Source organism: Scatophagus argus, chromosome 15 (assembly GCF_020382885.2).
Source record: "Scatophagus argus isolate fScaArg1 chromosome 15, fScaArg1.pri, whole genome shotgun sequence".
Lineage (NCBI taxonomy): Eukaryota > Metazoa > Chordata > Actinopteri > Scatophagidae > Scatophagus > Scatophagus argus.
This window is the reverse complement of record NC_058507.1, coordinates 1,939,922-1,959,814: the sequence shown is the minus strand read 5'-3', so window position 1 is coordinate 1,959,814 and position 19,893 is coordinate 1,939,922.

Sequence of the window (19,893 nt, the reverse complement as noted above, 5' to 3'; positions counted from 1 at the left end):
GAGTAAATACTAACAATAAGTCATAGTTGTCTGTAAGTATTCGAGTAAAGGTAGTTCATTTCTCACCTCTTGTCATAATGTTTATGTGTATCCTTTAGAACAGTATGTGTGTACCCATTTTAATGCTTGAACTGTTTGCAGACACTAATTGCTTCTTCTGCTTCATCCTCCTTTTAAAAGCTGAACTGCAGTACAGAGAGCCAAAGATGAAACATCCCAGACTTCAGAGTCTTAAATATCTTATTGCATTGCCGAAATTCTGACTGTGTGGTGAAACACCCCACAGCAGCCAAATGTGAGTGTGTGTGAACTGCTTTCGGTGTCTTGTGAGGTGCATTTGTCAGCAGTTAACTGCAGAGTAGCAGACTGAGCTTACAAATCTGCCTGTGTGCAGGTGCGCATTAGCACTATTTGCATTCTCTTTCATTATGTTGGTTCAGTAAATCTTTATGGACAAACAGACTACAGGGTAAATCTGTCCTCTCATTGGAGCAAACAGAGCAGGAGGCGGTTAAAATGCTGCTGCTGCTATCTTTGGTTTTCCAAGACAAAATAATAACACCAGTTCAAACAAAAGAATACTATCCTACTGTTTCCCTCTCCTTCATTTGTACCTGCTCTTGTACGTGTACTCTATTTACAGCTAGAAGGTTGTTTTTGCTAATGCACCAGTTTTCAACCAATACTAGCCTCTTGGCACGGGTAATTGTACAGTTCGCTTTCCCGGTCAATAGATGCATCACCAAAGTCCACTGTTTGTTACTTGTACATTAGAGACAGGGATGCATCTTAGATGATGTTTTCAGACTTTGTGCTTCAGAGAAAAAGGAAATAAAGATTAGCGTAATGTAACCTAGAGAGTCCAAGCACATTAATATGTTATCACTTTATCTTAAGTTGCTCTTCTCTCCAGACGTAGGAAAGTTATTATCCCATGATGAATAGAAGTCCAGTATCAACGAGGTTTCACTGAGACACAAACAGACACCTTCTTCAACTTGATGAGAATGACGAGACTGAAATATAACATTGAATGTGACGCAGAACCAAAACAATGAGCTAAAAAAGCTAAATAGTCCAGGACTTGTGGTTAGCATCTCGTAGCATGGAGACTGGGAGACGGCTAGCTTCATTTCAGTGCTTCTGTTTGTGAGCTTTAGAGGTGGGTTTTGTCACTTTGGACAGTCTGACAAACTGTTCTGACATCTTTACAGTTGTAGTGCTGAGCTAAGCTAATAGTTTCCTGTTCTGTACTTAACTCACAGAAATTAGCTTGATGATTGAAAACATCACACATATTCCCTAAATGGTCCAGATTTAATTTTTTCTATTTGATTTATGCATTACAAAGCCAAACAACAAAAATTATATCCAGGTTTAATGAATGAATGTTTTTCATGGTGGAAATCAACACAAACGCATGGTGATAGTGAAGCGTCTTTTCTGTGAGTGCGTGGATGAAGAGGCTGAGTCATGTGTGTGCAGAGCGGACACGACTGTCAGGGTTCATGTGTGTTACAGTTGGGTGGGTGGTGTGTTTTTGGAGGCCCGTGTGTGGTCAGTGTGTGTGTGTGTGTGTGTGTGTGTGCGTGTGTGTTTAACTGTGTGTGACAGGAGATGAGTGTGTTTCTGTGATGTTTATGCATGTGTCTGTAAATGTGACATGGAAATGAGTCTGCGTCTGAGAATGTGTGTGTGTTTTATTACTGTGTCTGTGCATCTGTTTGTGGACCATGCATTGCATTTTTTAATTTGTGTGTGTGTGTGTGTGTGTGTGTGTGTGTGTGAGACATGGATATGTCCTGACAGCATGCAGAGTGCTGGCACACGGCTGTCCTCTCCTCCACCCACAGTCCTGTCTGACACGGTAAACGTATCTTTGCTTTATGTCTGTGTTCCCCAATGAGACTCACTCACACACACTCCTTCCCTCTCCCTCTCTATCCACACACACACACACACACACACACACACACACACACACACACACACACACACACACACAGTTCAGATGCTGCAGAGCCAAACAGAAACCCTGGGATGAAGTGACAGAGCGTGGACTGTGGACTGTCCTGTTCACTTCCCACATCACCATCACAGTGAGCCCAGTGCTTTAATGGAGATGGGCATCTCTGGTGGAAAAACAAAACCCACAAAAGTTGAACTTGAATTTGGATTGGATGAAGATGGGTTTCCAACTGACCCCCAAGCAAGACAGACAACAACAGGCAGCTGGTTCATTAGCAGTGATAGAACTTTCATGTTTGTCCTTAAAACACACCAAGAGGGTAGTTTGACTTTCATAACTCTGACCCCCAGCTCACGTCGCTGCACCCAAGATTGTTTTTTAAACTTTGAAGTGGGCTGTCGATGATATTTCATATTTGACCTTGAAGGGGCAACTTTTAAAATGCGGCCAAAATTTGAAGGTAATTCCAGAGACATAGAGAGCAGCACACTGTATCGGAAAACGACTGCTCACTGTAGTTTTTGCTGTAGTTATCTTTGGACCCTGTAGTTGACTGGATCGTGTCTGGGCAGCAAAGTCGCCACTTGTATACATCTGCCAGCTGAGACTGCAGGGGGCCATCAGACTGTCCCCTCTGCAGGTACAAAGTGGTATTACAGACAGGATGGGCTGGGGCTAGCTGTTTAGCATGCTAACACAATACATGCACTTCTTTGACATGACGTCAGCACTGTTGTTCTTCACCTTCTGCTGATAATGTCATCAATGTTTTGAGCTTAAAGTCAGGCCGTATTTTAAAATTGCACTTTTAATGTATTTGTTAGCAGCAGATGTTAGCAGGTTTGTCCTCTGCTGCTTCAGGTCCGCCCTCGTTCTGCGGCTGAATAACCACTGGCTGTCCGGTGTGCACTGATGTGAGAAGATGACGTTCTCAGCATGTCGGGCTTACTGAACATGACCCTCTAAGTCTCAGTGACCCAGGCAGTCTAGAAAACAATGACAGCCAAATGAAAGCTCAGGAAAATCTAAGTTGTATGTGCTCGTGGAATTTTTTGGTCTTGATTTTTAGCTGCTGGCTCCTGTGTGGTCCAACTCCATCAGTGGGACATTTTGGGGTTTTTCTTGTGCACAAAAATTTTTCATGCATGCATAAATGCTGAAAATGTGCTTCTGCAAAGTAAATTTAATGCAGCGTTCTTGGTTTTAATCTCAGGTTGCCAGGACCACAGCTGTTACAGTACATGAGGCAGAGGAAGGCTGGGAACACACGACACAAGACCCGTGACTGCTCCAGACTCCACATACAACACCATCTGACAGAGTACATGCACCAAACGTCACATGATGACAAGAATCCCAGCCGACCTCAAAGGCATCACTCATGTTAGCAGTGAATCTTTAAAGCAGCAGTTTGTTGCTTTTATAACAATCTGTGTTGGACTTTTGTGTTCGCACTTGTTTTTATCTGCACCAGCGTTCACTTCTGTCCCACACTGTCAGTTCTGTGTTGTGTTAGCTGTCTTGTAAAGTGTCAGCCAAGATTAACCGAGTCTGTTTCTGCATGCAGCCTTTGTACTCGGTGATTAAAGAGATTCTGGTGCTGATCAAAGCGGAGGACGATCAGGGAGAAAGAGGCCAAAGCACTACAGTCCTTCCTTTTATCCTCCCCTAAACTTCCACAGTTCAAACTTCCTGTGACATCTGTGGATGGTGAGTAATCTCACAAGGCTCAATACTCAAATCAACAACGTCAAGACATTTCCATGAAACGGCATTTGAGTGAATCTTGGCAGAGCAGCTTCACCTGGAGGACCAGGAAGAGGAATTAAAGAGAAATAAGAATAAAGAAATAACTTCCTGCAAACATCCTCATATCTCCTAAATGAAACAGCAGAACATGTCGTTTATGTTTCCTGAAGCAACACAGTTTGTCACTTAGAACTGTGAAATAATCAAACTGTTTCTATGAGCTCACTATGTTTAAAGTTTGGTTAGGTTTGAGTTGGAAAACAACTGGTTAGGTTTTGGATAAGGATTAAATCAATGAACTTTTTTATGGAGGGAAGTGTTTGGGTTATCGATGATTTTGTTAGTTTGTTAGTAAACTGAAAATCAGAATCAGAATTCCTTTATTAATCCCCGAGGGGAAATTCTTTTTACTTACAGACTTTGCGATTTGCAATTTTACATTATCTATACATTTATTTCCGGGGAAATGTGTGTGTACTTTAATAGTTTGATGGCAACAATATGAACAGTTGCCTCTCGTGTTAAAATCTGATGTTATGCTTATGAACTTTCCTGCCAACAGACAGATGAGAAAACTGGTACTTCTGTCATAATTGTACAGTAAATATGAAGCTGCAGACCACAGCTGGTTAGCGTAGCTTAGCTTAAAGGGAAACCGTTAGCCTGGCTGTGTGCAGAAAATCACTCGAATTCATGCTTCATTTCTGGTTTGTTTGTTGTGTAGTAGAAGCTAAGCTGGGGGGGCTACATGCCAGACTTCTTCTTCACTGGGACAGGTAACTTCCTGCAGTGTTTGCTGGCTTCATCAGACTGTACAGACACAAAAGCGGTTTGGCTCCTCTCATCTACCTCCCCCCAAAATGTCAAACTAGTGCTTCCTGATCCATTTGCCACTACAGCCTGCAACCCTTAGATTCAGCAGTTCAGAAGTCATCCAGAGATGAGATAGATGGAACTCTGAGAGGCTTATTGATTGAAAATGATTTCTATTTAATGTTATTTTGTTAAGCACACGTATGACTCTAAGTTCCAGGTCTGGCTAATGAAGTGTGCTCTGACTGGCTTTTCATCAGGCTGAGACCCATCAGGCAAATATGAAATAACTTTCCGACACGGCGAGCGCTCTTTTCATCCTCGCTGACAGGTAAGAATGTGCCGTTATTTTTATCTTCTGTAAATCATCTTTCACTGCTTCCTTGTTAATTTTCTCCTGAGAGGGGGGATCCCCTGCAGTGAGGATGAGAGCCAACACATTACAGCAAAGCCAGGAGAAAAAGCACATTCAAAGTAAAAATGTGGATGAGAAGGTGTCTTTAGGACGAGGTGAAGTTGAAAGCTCAAACATCACTCGCGTGGTTTCAGCTCACGAGATCTGACGACTGAACGGTTTGACGGGCTGCCTGGAAACACCCGCAAATCGTTTTCTTTGCTCCTTTATTTCTGACTTCAGATGTGGTTGTGGCACAATGTCTTTTTTCTACTCAGCTGCTTATTAGCTACTGGGAGATGTTTGCCTGCTGGGGCTCTGACAGTGTAACCCTGCAGATGAAAACCAGTCTCTCACCTTATAAAAGCTGGCTGAATGATCGTCTCTAATTTGCTGTCAGGGGCTGGGACGCGCCCCGACCTGCTCGTCCCGGGAGTTTATGGAGGAATCAGACCTGCCTGGGCCTGAACGTAACTAGGCCACGACTGGCTCATTACAACAGCACACAGAGCGAGGGAGGAACACATCCAGAGAGAAACGGAGAGATGATGAACACGAGGAGATTTTTGGATCACAAGCCCAAAAGCAGCAACCGGATTTTAAATCTGCCCACCACTTTGAGACTCTTCTTGACATTTTATTTTGTTTGGATAAAACAGAGCCATTTCAGTCAATCCACACATTAATATCAGCCTACTAATATCACCAACAGAGGAGGAAACAAGGCAGCTTAATTTCAGCCAATCAATACGAAAGCTTTCAAAGATTAATTATGTTTAGTTTATTTTCCAGTCTTCCAATAAACATTCAGTGTCCAGTGCATCAGAGCTGTCAGTGTGGGGGAGCCGTGAGCTGCGTGTTATTAAACTAGTAGTTTAAGTACATTTGCTCTCTGATGGTTCAGCTGCGTTCATATTTGCAAAGCGACTGCTGTGGTTGAATGACTTTTTGTCACCTAAAAGGAAAACTTGAATATGTGAGGTGACAGTTAGTCCATAAGTATTGATTACTGCTGTTTATCACCTAATGTTTAGATAAGCTGTATATTATTTTGGAAGTTACTAGGTTTGCTGAGCAATCGTGCCAGGTGCAGTACCCCCACCTGGACTCCACCCACTGGATGCAGCTGTCCCACTGTTGTCCCCAATGCAGGCAAAACCAAGGCTGGCTTGTTGACACTTTCTATAAACACCACATCTGTAGTGTTTAATGAAGGTATTCTTTGTGTATTAAAACGCATTCATGGTGCCTTAAATAAATCCATAAAGCAAACATAAGAACAAGAATAAGAAGTGAGATTAAAGAGGAGCAGGATTAAACATGTTAAAAGAGGACGTCGTGCAGAATTTATTGTTGACAGATTCCTGGTAGGTTGATCCAGCAGGTATAATCTTATCCACCCAACACCTTTGTTGGTTTATATCACACCAGAGGGCCTCTGATCCCAGGACATCAGACTTCCTGCTGCCCCAGATGAGAGAAAACGTTCAAACCAAACGTCTCCCCACACAGCAGGAAATGCTGCTGTTATTACCCCACTCAATAACATTTCAGTCATTTCTATTTGTAGTTGGTCTCCTGTAGTCGAGCTCACGTTCACCATCGTTTTACTGCACAACAGAGAGTTTCAGCCAGGAAATCTGATTGGTCTATTAGCTGCAGTTGTGATGCGGGTGGCAGCAGAGGCTGGGTGGTCTGGGGTTCAACTCCTGCCGCACGCAATGTGTTGTGTTCAAGTGTTTCTGGGCAAAGCGCTGAACCGCCAGTGTGCTTCTTTAACGACAGGTCTTTGCTAACATGAGCAATTTGCAAAAGTCATACTTTTTATTTTAATTTTAACAACATCAGTGTCGAGGTTCAGTTTTTACTGAAGACCAGGCTTCATTTTCCCACAGCACACTTAGTGCACTGTTTTCATGTCATCTGCTGTGTGATTTTTGTCACATTTCTGACATTATTGATATGCATTGAAATGCATATGCATATGCAAATGCAAAGCTGTCTCATTTTGAAGGAGCACAGCGATGACAACACTGAGCGAAAGCAGAAAAGTGGAGCATTACGAGGCGTCCAGGCAGCAGCAGCCGGCTCATATGTGCTAAGTGAATCATGAGGAGGGAGGACATGTTTGCTTGTTGTTTGCTGCGTTACCGATGAGCTAATTGAGCGTAATAGGAAGTTGTGTGCACCCAGCAGTGTGTGTCGTATTAGAAAGCCATTTAGAGAACAGCTGATGGTGATTTCGTTAAAGAGGTTGTGGGTTGGCATCTCGTCGCCACACAAACGCATGACAGATTGAATGTTTCCGTCTGTTTTCTCTCCTTCTATTTTCACTTTTCGAGCACTCGAGGTCCTCCTGAGGTCATGCTGTGGGGATTTATTTAACTCATTTGCTTTTTCTTTTTCAATGCTGACTTAATCCACAAAGTATTTCAGGACAAACTCTCCAAAACGTGCAGCTCATGAAAATCAGTTGTGTGTAAACATCATCATCACCCTCAGTGAAGGATTATCTTCCTGTAGGCGTCAGAGCCGGTCAGGTGTGTGTGTGTGTGTGTGTCCTTCAGAAGTGTCTTTGTGCCCAACATGGGAGGTTTTGTTGGTGCACAACCTGAAATCTGGCAGATTATTGTCTGATGTCTGCTGTTTTACTAAATGCTTGACCTCGATTTATCTCAACTGATCTCGACTTGTTGTTGTGGATGTTTCAAGAATGATTTGCCACTTGACTTGAATCTGCGATAATCGAATTTGACTTGGACTTGACTCAGATCTGTCTCAAATGATTTTTAAATTGACTTGGACTTGGTCTTGATTTACTTGTGCTCAAGACTTGACTTGAACTTTTTTTCTTTCAAAAGGCTTAAAAGACTCACCAGATTTCAGATTTGACTTTGAGTCTTTTGGCTATGAATTATTTGCCACTTGAATTGGACATGTCTCCATTGACTTGAGACTTAACTTGGACTCATCATCTTCAAATTTGACTTTTGACTTGACTTTGTCCTGAACAAGTCCTCACTGGATCAAGTCATGATCATCTTTGACTCCTGACTTGATTTACGTTGGAATGACACTGACATGAGTTTACATAAAATTTTCTTAAATGACTTTAAACCTGAACTTCCTGCATGTCTTGACTTGGACCTGTCAAATAGCTTGACCCTTCACTTGTCTTGACTGATGTTGACTTGACACAGACTCATCTTGAATTTTGTGATGTGGCCCAAAATGAACCAAATTTCTCTTAAATTTCTGCCTTAAGGCCCTCAGAGTTTGGAGTGTGTCTGTGTGTGTGAGGCTGTCTGATGAGGACCGAGTCACAGTGTGAAAGTCAGTCCCCTTTTATCTTGTCTTGAAAGTGTGAGTGTGTGTACGTCTGCACCTGCGTCCCTGTGTGTGTGTGTGTGTGTGTGTGTGTGTGTGAGAGGGGGGGCTGTCTGACCAACAGACTCACAAAGCGAGCGAGTCAGTCTGTGTCTATTTTTCTGTCGAAGTGACGACTCTCTCTGAGACGTCTTCGCCTTATCTCATGTTGACTCACAGCACGGTCAGACCGCAAGGTGTTTCCACCTGGGTCTCACACACACACACACACACACACACACACACACACACCCTCGACACCTTTCAGACATGACACAATCACCTCAGCAGCTGCCTCATCAAGGGGAAAATGAGAAAGAGATAAAAGAAGAAAGATGTTTGAGGACACAGTCATCAGAGAGGAATGAATGGAAAATGTGCTCTTTGTGTGTGTGTGTGTACCTGTGTGTGTGTGTGTGTGTGTGTGTGTGTGTGTGTGTGTGTGTGTGTGAGCTCGCTCCCTCTCGTCCCTGGTTGCTAGCATGATAATTACCTGAGCAGCTCTGTGATTACTCTCACATCAGAGCAGAGCGTCACACCGGCAGCAAACGACGAGCGACTGGGGCTTGTAAAAGCACCAGCATCCTGCACGCTCACAAGCTAAAACACACAGAAAAGCACACAGAGGCGTGTGTGTCACTCTGCTTCCCGTCAGCAGGAATAAACACAGGCTTTTAACTGCTTCATCGCATCAGAGAGGAGCAAACCGTGAGGATTTTTAGCAGCACCACAAACTATCGAGCTACTGTGTGTAGCATGTAAGCTAGCCAGCTGAAAGCGAAGCTGAATAAAAATGACACTCACACCACCAGTCAGTACTTTATCTCCACTGACAGCAAACCATCCCGCAGAGGTTGGCATTGCGGCGTTGAGCCGATGACACTGAATGCCCTTAAATTCATCTGAATGTGTGAGCGCTTCTTTGGCAGTCGCTGTTCATGTGTCTGCTGTGCTCCTGAAGGGCAGAAAAGTTTAAAATTATCCTGAAATATACCGTCTGTGTATGTCCGTCTCTGAGCTGTTATTGAAAATATATTTGTCACAATCGCGTTGTTCATTTGCAGTCAGTACGAACATGCAAAAACTCACAGATTGCTCCTTTAGAGAAGCAAACAGTAGCCAAAAGTGGCCTCTGTTACAAAAAAACAAAACAAACAAACATTTTGGCCTGACAGTATGAAGCAGAAACTGGTTCCCACAAGAACAGAAGTCAACACACACTCACACACACACACACACACACACACACACAGCAGTGTAATTGAAGGGGGTGTCCTCAGTGTCCCTTTGTGCCTCCGCTCAGTGAAGTCAAACAGAACAACCCACAACAAAGTCAGAGACCACAACATCTGTCTCCTGTGTTTATGGTAAACAAAGGTTACAATGAGCACAGCGGGAGCCGAGCACACAGTCACGCATGCAGAACGTCACATGCACAGCAGCACATGCAGTCTGACTGCACACACACGCAAACAGGCACACACACGCGCACACACAGGCACACACACACACACGCAAACAGGCACACAGGCACACAGGCACACACACGCACACGCACACACACACACACACACACACACACACACACACACACACTCCCACCTACAAACAGATGTGCTGAGGATGAGTCACACACACACTGAGAGCTAATTCTCATTGACCAGAACTGCTGTGTGTGTTTGTGTGTGTGTGTGTGTGTGTGTGTGCGTGTGTGTTGAAGACATATATTGCATTACAGTACTGCTGCTGGTTTGAATCTGTCCCATCTGCGCTTCAAACCAGTTCAGCCTTTACTTCTACACGTTTTATTAATACACACAAATGCTTCAGTGGCCAAATGCTGAATAAACTTTTTGTCTGCGGTCTCAGACATCCATGCAGTGTGATATAAATCCCTGATGGAGCAGCTCTGACTCTTTTGCACTTTACTGACCACCAACAGTGAAACGTTATGATGAAGCCTGCTGTGCTACAGATTCATCATATGAATATCCTCCATCGCTGCTGGATCACATGTGAGTGGCAGTACGCACTTCACAGACGAATATGTCAGATATCCTGTAAACATTTATTTTGTATCTGCCTGTAGCTGTCAGAGTAACTGAGCTTTTACACGAGTGTGTATTCGCTGACAGGAAAATGCAGAACAGATATCTGCCAACACGCGTCGAGGGGCCACTAGCTTGTTAGCTGCAGGCCTGTAGCACCCACCAGGGCCCTCATGAATGTGAGATAAAATAAGATGCGATGGGATACAATTAACTTTATTGATCCCTGAAGGAAAATTCAGTCATTGCAGCAGCACACAGTAGACAGATAGATTGGACAACTGAGAGCACAAAGGTAATAAGAACCGAAATATAAAACCTGACAACAATATTCATAACATCTATTGTATCTCTGATACTAATATTGTGTTTCTTCCAAATGAGCAAAATGGGATTTGTTGTATGATTGCAATCAACCGATTGGCACATACCTCGTCAGAATATACAGGTATCAGCACTCGAACCATCCAAAAGCCAAAATAAATAAGACAAATCCCCCGCAAATATGACTCACTGTTCCTCTCTACCGTCATCAACAGGTTCAGCAGTTTAACACTTTTAAAAGTGTTAATAATGGGATATGGCAGCAAAAGTCTATTTATTTTACAAAAGTCTCATCACTAATTTGAAGAAAAATAAATTAATAAATTAAAAAATTATGATGTTTGCCAACATTAAACTGTTTAGCTAAGAATAGCTTTGGAGGCTGCAAGCAGCCATGATACACCACCCAATACTTTTGTCTATATAGTGTAGTGAATTATTTTTAAGCCAGTTCTCCCAACATCAAAGATCAGAAATTATATTTTTTTTTATATATAGTTTGTTTGGAGTATGAATTCAATATGGTGTACCTTTAAATACTGATACCAATATTTCAAAACAGATTATTTATATCCATATTACACCTTTTGTTTCCTTAATAAATCTTAATTGGTAGTTTTACCCTCTAAAGCTGAGCCCGATTCCCTCTGAAGTTCCTGCAGCATCTCTGTGATTGGCTCAAAGTAACCGAAACTGCCATGTGACTTCATTTCCATTGAGCCCATTCAGGCCAGTGCTGCCTACACATGAAGTGTGTTTATCTACAGCTGAGGTCAGAGGTTCTCCTGCTACCCTTTGTCTCCTCCAGGGCCCTCTGGTGTTAAAAGTGACACATCTGTCGGACTCCCGGCCAGGCCTCCTCTCTGTGGGAGCAGCCGAGCAGAAGGCAGGAGGGGAGGAGGAGGAGGAGGAGGAAGAATAGAGCTCGTGCCTCCACACAACACTCCTGACACACACTCCATCTGGCCCGTGTCTCAACAGATGCTCCTGACAGAGACCTCCTACACACACACACACACACACACACACCAGACACACACTCTTACAGAGACCTCCTACACACACATGGACATTATATGGAAACACACAGGTAGACGACACACATGCTCTGTAACGCTGTAAATACAAACAAATGCAAATCGATACACGCATTAAGAAACACATACACAAACACACACACACACACACACACACTCTCCTTCTGCCAGCAGGTTTGTCCTTTTCATACCTCATAAGTCAATCAGTCCCTCCCACTCAGCCAGGAAAAGCAATTAAAGAGGTTCACAGTCAGCTCCCCTTCCTCCTCCTCCTCTTCCTCCTCGTCCTCCTCCTCTCTTCAAAACAGCATTACCTCCTCCTGCTTGTCACCTCCCTCCCCTCCCTTCATTTTGTCGCCTCCCACAGATCCCAGCTCACAGGCATTATTAGAAACCAGAGCAAAGGGCCACGATGCAAAGCCAGGACCTCTTTGCCATGTCTGCTTGTTGTGGCCACACACTTTTGCTCTCATCATCAGTGCTGAGATACTGACTTTGGCATTAACTGGTCAAGACAGGATGTTTGAGGAGGATCATTTTAGGGCAATGCGAGCAGCAGTGAACACCTGGGAGGTGATCTCTTCAGTCGTAACCAAACCATTTTTCAGCCTGTATTTGTTCAGGGGGGCTTCACTGAGAGGAGGCCTCTCACATTCACACGTTCACACCTGAAGGCTGCCCAGTACAACCACAGTCTGCTCCGCTGGTCACTAAGCCAAGCTGCTTTTTCACTTCTCCACACAGATTTAGCAGGTCTGGGGATAATTTTCAAATGTGATTTGAATCGTATTTTATTCCATCACACCTGAACTACACAAGCTCCTCATTGCCTTGGTGAACAGGTGTCACAATAGACCTGCTCCTTTAATTATTTATTTTAATATTGTCAGTGAAAACCAGATCAGGACTCATACAAAAGCATTTTGAAAAGCATGAAAGTGGCCTTTAGATGCTGCACCTCACCAAACTAGATTTTCTGAGACAACGTCTTCCTAGCCTGTTGCTCGGGTAATAAAAATGGTGATTGTCCTGTTTGGTCTAGAAGTGAATGAGCCTTTCTGAAATGAAAGCATGCTGGGTACATGATGTCCCCTTGGGGAGAACAGAACTCTGAGACGCATCATCTCGTCAAACACTTTTTGACTGCATTTTGCTGTCATTTACAGTATGTTTCTCTCCTCTCCACAGGGGGCGGGGCTTAGGGTTAGCACACGGAGCAGAGCAGAAGTGAGACAGGTGAAGGTAACGTTACCTGAGTTTGCACCTCGTTATGTCGTGTCTCAGTATGCAGCGTGAATTTGGAGGCGGTAAAGGCTTTGCTAAAGTCCTTTATTGAATGTCATACGTGACCCTGAGGAAACGCCAGGTTTTCCACAGGAAGACGTTCGATTTTTGTTTTGCAGCAGAACAACCATGTTCAGGTGAGAATAAGGTTCTGATGTTGCCAGACTGCTTTGCCCACAGCGTTGCAATAGAGGGAGGTGAGAGAGTGGACAGGTAGTCAAGACCACCTGATGCCCACAGTCACTGCTGGGGACTCGAAACATCCTCCTAAATTAATAAACATAAAGAGCTTAAAAAATATTTGTGCCTAAAAATGCAAAAATAGAGAGAGAGAAAGAAAGAATCTGATCTTAGCATCACCCCTGATGTATAAGACGAACGTGTGAATTTTGTGCAGCGGAAATTCACTCACCACATCCAAACCAAAACAATAATCTCAGAGGGTGAAGTCGTGTGCGGCTGTCACCTTGAGAGTTCGATTCCCTGGACAGGTTTTATTATTGTTGCCAGGATTCATGTCCCATCGGGGCAACCCGTGCTGCAAATACATGCAATAACAGTCTTGTGAAGAGGCTTAAAGGAGGCGAAGCATGTTAGCGAGAGGCTGATGTTATTTGATGTCTGTGTGGGAGAGAAATGTAGGAACAAAGAGAAGCAAGAGAATATCACAACTGTGGCTTTCTCCCCTCCTCTCTGCGGCTCAATTAGCATGCTGCGGCAGGCCGACAGCGAGGCTGTTACACGCTCAGCATCTAAATGTAGGAAATGGAAGCTTTAGAAGTTTTAATGGAGTGAGTGTGTTTGTGTGAGCGCGAGCTTAGCCTGAGCAGGGGAGCAGAGAAATGGAGAGATGGGCGATAATGCTGAGTCATATTGTACGAGTCTCTCTGACCCAGTTCTCACTCGCATCCTATTTGCCGTCACAATTTATTCATTCGACACAGCGCTGGTACTTTCTCCGAGATGCGCCTCTTAATAATGCATGTCGACCTAAAGTGGAACTGGGTAAAGCTAAGGCAGATTGAAAAAACATCCCATTTCTGTGTTTTTCCACACTGGACTCGCACTTTTAATAAAATCATAGAACATTTTGTCATTCTGGGGAAATGTTTCATGCTGTAATGTAAAACTGGCACAGGTCAGAGTCTGAATTGTTTCAATTGTCACGGATTTACTCGGGTTTGACAACAACATACGGCGTAACTGTACAGTTCAAACTAGAGAAGAGGAAAGGGACATGTTGTAATGATTCAGTTCATCCTTGCATGGTAGCCATTTTGGGATGTGCTTTGTGAGGAAACAAATGACCAACCTGACACCACGACGAAACCTGTGAATTCACTTAACTACAAGAACTGCAACCCGTACTTAGTGTTTCTGGTACCCAGTTTTCAGTCAACAGTGTGGTGACGTCTTACACTGTTTAGCCACATACTGCAGCTGTGTTAGGCTATTCAGTTCAGTCCAAAATCAAAAATACATCATTTGTATTGAAATCATGATCTGATCACTCAAGATAATCCACAGAGCTGGTTTGTGAGTAGTTAAATCAAGGAACTCTTTTGTTTCTAACAAACTACACCCACCATCCACATCATGCATACCAGCTAGCTAACAAGCTAAGTAAGCTAGCTATCGTTACATCTCAGCCTAAGAGGACGCCATTAGTGTATTCCAGGAGCCTATTGTTCATGAGTGGACGCACGTTTCCTTCAGTGCAGTGAGGTAAATTGAATTAAAACCTAAACCAGGAGAATCTATGACATCTACAATGTACAATTAAAATCTTCAGCTTTCTTTGTCTTCCTCCTGATTCTTTGCTAAATCGGTGACATATTTTCACCGTTTTGACTCCTGAATGCGTCTTCAGTGGCTGCTTGCACTGATGATCCAGGAATCAGGTCTCATTCAGCATAAGGCATCCAGAGGCCACAGTGTAAAATGAATGGGGGAAGGATTTTGGAGATGACATCCACCTCCCACGTTATCTGAATATCATAATGAAGAAAATCAAGCTGACGCACAAAGAGGCTGCTGAGGAGACAAGACAGGCACATCACATCGCAGCTTTGTCCTCGCCGGGTTCACATGCGGGTCTGGAAAGTTTGGAGAAGACAGGTTGATAACTTCAAGGGTTTAAAAACTTCTGACACAATGTGGTCAATATCGCTCATCTGCATGCATGATTCTGTGGATGAATCGGGTTCTTGAACTCCAGTTAACTGATGAAAGTGTGGAAAATGTGTGAAAAATGAAATAGAAATGAATTTTTAAATGGAAACTCTGAAGGAACTCTGATCTTTCTGGACCTCAAAGGCTCCACAGAGAGAAGCGAGCGTCTATCTGATGCTGGTGTTGCTCTAAAGTTGACCTTCGCTGTGGAGTTGGCTGGATATCAGAGGTTACGTGTTGGCATGGACGTCTTTTAATGTCACCAGGAGTTTTATTGAACCGATGAATATTTTTATTAAAAACCCCCCAAAACCTCCTTATGTTTTCAGTCTGTTCTCAAGCACAACAGTACAAGCTAAGGTAGACTTGTGATTTCCAGAGAACATCCTGCAGCTCGTTTGTGTACATCAGCAGCTCTCTTTACCTTCCAGAAGGCCCTGCAGCAACACTCTTACCTGCCTACTTTGGAGAGCAGCTTCAGCCAAATGCTTCAAATGTAAATGTGACTCCTGCCAGCGTATTTTTTATTCACACAAAAATTCACCAGCCGTCTCCTCCAGGCTGGTGGGACGCCTCAGAGGAATTGGCAGAGTACCTCATAGTTTTGGGGCCTTTGGGAACAAGAGATTTGCTTTTTTTATGGAGGCCTACGGGAGCTTTTCTCAGTAACATATTGTGCAATATTTACTTGGTGTTGTAGAAGACATGCTGACTGCCCACACCACTACATATTAGACATATTTTCAACAGTGAGCAGGCAGTTTGAAGATACTCTGGAAGCATCCCGTACACTTATGTCATTTGTGTACTTTTAAATGTATTAAGGTGCCAAGAATATTTTGCTGTGGTAGTCAGGGTGGGAGCCACACAGTGAAAGTCCTGCAGTCTGATCCCGGCACTGATGGAACATCTTTGTTATGCCAGGAGTAAATTCTAAATGAGGGGAGGGTTTTTGAAGCCTGTGCAGCTGTAGTTGCCTCTAGCACAGGTTGCTATGGATTTCCTTTTCTCCTTTAAGCTCTGAGTTTTTGTGCTTGGAGCTCATAACTTGTTAGCCTTTGCGGTTGTATCAAAGCAGAGCAGAAATCTTCTTTAACTCATCCTCTTCTTTCTTCTCTCCTGAACGGCTGGAGTGGATTTAACCTCTGAAACCAATGGGGGATCGCAGCCCTCTGTGGGACTCCCCAGGTCAGTGTGTTTCATGAGAGGAGCAGGTGTTCTTTATGTTTTCTGCTCTTTCTTTCTGGTTTCAAGCTGACTCGTATCTGCTCTGCAGTTTTAAGGCCTGATCAAACGGGACCATTTCTGTCTTCTTATGTTTCTGGGTTTTTATTTTGTGACTGATTGATTATCAAAAGTTGTGGCAGGCAGTCCCCTCAGGGTCAGCCAGTCAGTATTCAGCTCTGGATCTGACCTGTCAGCACACGCTCAGTGGAGGTGATCCGCCTCCATGGCAACCGAGGATTCTGACATATTTAGGCGTGTTAGGAGGGTCTGGGATACCCACGTGCATGTGTGTGTGTGTGTGTGTGTGTGTGTGTGTGTGCGTGTGTGTGTGTGTGGTTGGGGGGGGGGCTGGGTCTAAGTGCTCTGTTGTGCTTCTCTCAATGGGTCATAAATTAAGGAGACGCCCCCTCAGGCCTCACTTATGTGTGCACACTTGGTACACACACACACACAGTTTTTTTGTCCATGCCCACGCACTCTTTCATGCACGTGTCTTCACACACACACACACACACACACCAGACGACCTCAGAAAGAAAGAGTTCAGGCTGCAAATGTGTGTGTGTTACCCTTTGACCACAGCACACACCCTGCAAACGCACACACACACACACACTTCTGCCTCATGTAACCCAAACTAACCTCACACATACACACTCACACACTCACAAAAAAGGCCAGTGAGCCCATGAAGCTGCGAGGACTTTGTGTTTGTTTCTGCTTCCTGTTTTCTGGGTCAGTGGATCCCAACAGAACTCTTGTTGAAGGTTCAGCTCTTTTGTTTTGCCCTGACAGTGTGAGTCTTTTATTTTTGAAGGTGGTTCATTGACAATGCAAGCTGCTTCATCCTTATTCAGTTCGATTTAGTCGGACTAAAGCAAAAGCAGAATGAATTTAATTGCCTGACGAATATGAATTTGTAATAAAGCTGCAACAGTTTGTCTTTTTCCTCGGATTTCTTTTACAACATTCAAAGAGTGGCTCTGATTGGTTCACCAGTCTGACACCGACTGAAACCTCTCAGAACCTGCTGGATGAACTGACATCCAGCCATCATAACTTTGGGGTTCTTTTGCTTTGCGGGTGGCACCAACCTCAGCTCAAAACTTTGGTTTGTGACCGAATGCCTGCAGCTAATTCATGACTTTCCCATCAGCCCCAGCTGTCCAGTGTTGCGTGCTAATTGGCAGATGCTAACATGCTAACACACTAAGCTAAAATCTTCAGCATGGTAAAAATTATAGCTGCTAATGCTGTTAGCATTTAGCTCCAAGCATGCAAAATCTATCACGTGAAGAGGTACTCATCTCACCAAGAAGAGTACTCATAAATACTACATGAGAGATACCCACGTACACGTGTTGCCTATAAATATGCAGAGCATTGCTGCGGGGAAATGTGCAGGGTCACACTGTAAGTGATGGTGTGTTTATGTGTGTGTGTGTGTGTGTGTGTGTGATGATGTGAACTATGAGCGTTTAACTTGTGGGATCGTCCCGAGGCACAACACACTGTACGCACTGCAGTTCAGATTTATTTTTATTTTCTGGACCGATTGTCATGTTAATCAGCCCGCTTCGTAGACCTTCGTAAGGTCACCCGCTGAAATTGTTTGAAGGTCAGGTTGTGTTGTAGAGCAGTTCATATTGCTGTGTGTTTCATTAATATTTTCAAAATCGTTCCCATGACAGGTGGACAGCAAGCTGGCACTTTAGCTTGAGAAGTAACTGGAGGAACCACTGCAGATAAAAAGGTTATCAGTTATAGTGTGATGTGCAGAGGTTTTAATGGGTCTACTCTGTTCCTGTCAACATTATTTACCAGCTTTCAGAAAAGACAGATATTTCTCCTGGGGAAAAGGGAGTCGAGGTTTGGTAACAATATCTGGTAAACATCAGGGTCTCAGCTCTCGGTATTCAATGCTAGCATATTCAAAACTGGAGTTTCATGTAGGAACCTTCTCTGTGGACGACTAAAAGGAGGCCTTTCCCATCTAACACTGGAGACTGGAGACAGTCTCTGAACAGAAGGACGGGGTCTCCATCTGCTCCTCCTCATGTGTGACTGCCGGACGTCGCTGAAGATGGCTGACAGGTGTGGTTGGAAGCTCAGGAGAAAGTCGGTACACCTTGAGATTAGAATGATTAATCACATATATGTGCTTCCAAGATCAGCTCTCAATGCCTTGTAAATGATTATAAATCTCTCTGAGAAACAAACGCCAGAGCTCCACTCTGGACCCCCTGAAATGGGCCCTCTGGAGCCTGTAAAGGGCCTCATTAGCCTGCCCATGTGCATATTTCTGTTTACGCTGAACAGCCAGCCTCACGTTTGAGTGATCATGCGGCCGTGCTTCAAACCCGCTGCAGGTTCGCCTTTGTTAGCCGTCAGTCCTCTGGGGGTTAATGACCTAGAATCCGTCATCTTCTAATCCTCGTCGAGATGAAAAGAGACACTGTTTACACACATCTGCCTTCAAAGGGGAAGGCGCCCAAATTAGAAGCAGCAAGTCAAACAGTATGCAGATGAGGCAGCTGAATGGGCTGAATAGACGAGTCCCGACTGGAGGCACGCAGGCCTTCAGCCTCCTCGCCAGTCGAGTCCTGTGGGTGAGGAGGGGGGGCGGGAGCAGAGGCAGGTGCTCAGTTCCTGCATTGTGATTCCCTCTCTAAAAGGACAGCTGTTGTGTCCCTCCTCCACCGCTTGGAGCTGACCGTCGTGTGTGTTGGTATGTGTGTGTCTGATGTTGATCACAGTGTGTTTTGTAAAGTTCATGTTTGGCTTCAGCAGGCTGTTAAAGAGCTGAGGTGCCGTCGTTTGTGCCCTCAGCTGATCCGGGTCTCTGGCCTGGAACAATTCCTAGCTGTCTCCTGTCTCACATCCCTTTTCTGTTCGCTGTCTGCTCACTCCACGCTTTCATCTGCTTTCTCTCCTCCAATCATTTAACTCTCTCATCTCTTTGTCTTTGTCCAACATGAATCTTTGGCGTCTCTTTCCACCATCAATCTTCTGTTTTTGCATTGTAAACTCAGTTCATATAAAACTTTTTTCTCCAGTGCTGACCAATGACAACCGAGCCCATCGAACAACATATCTGAGCTAAATATTGATTATTGTAACTTAATTGGCCAATCTGTCCCGTCCTTCTCAACCTGCTCCAGCACCCACAAACCCTCATTATTCCTCCCTCTGTCTGCTCTATCCCATCTCTCCTTCTCAGAGCTCCTTTTTAAAAAGCTTTAGGGGTAACAAGCGTGTCTGGGGTTAAGACGAGCCCCCGGTGGGCCGACAGTCTGCCCTTTTGTCTCCTCCCAGGGCCCAGATGCCTCCATTCGCCCCTCTGGTTTGTTGGAATGACCACATCGGCATCAGTGGAATGGCACCAGGAATTCTTTTGTTTTCAGCCTGCTCAGCCTCCCCCACGCTGGCAGCCGCCGTCCTCACCCCCTTCCACCCCTCTAATTTAATCAGCTCGGGGTGGAAAACCACACAGAGAACTTCAGAACTCCA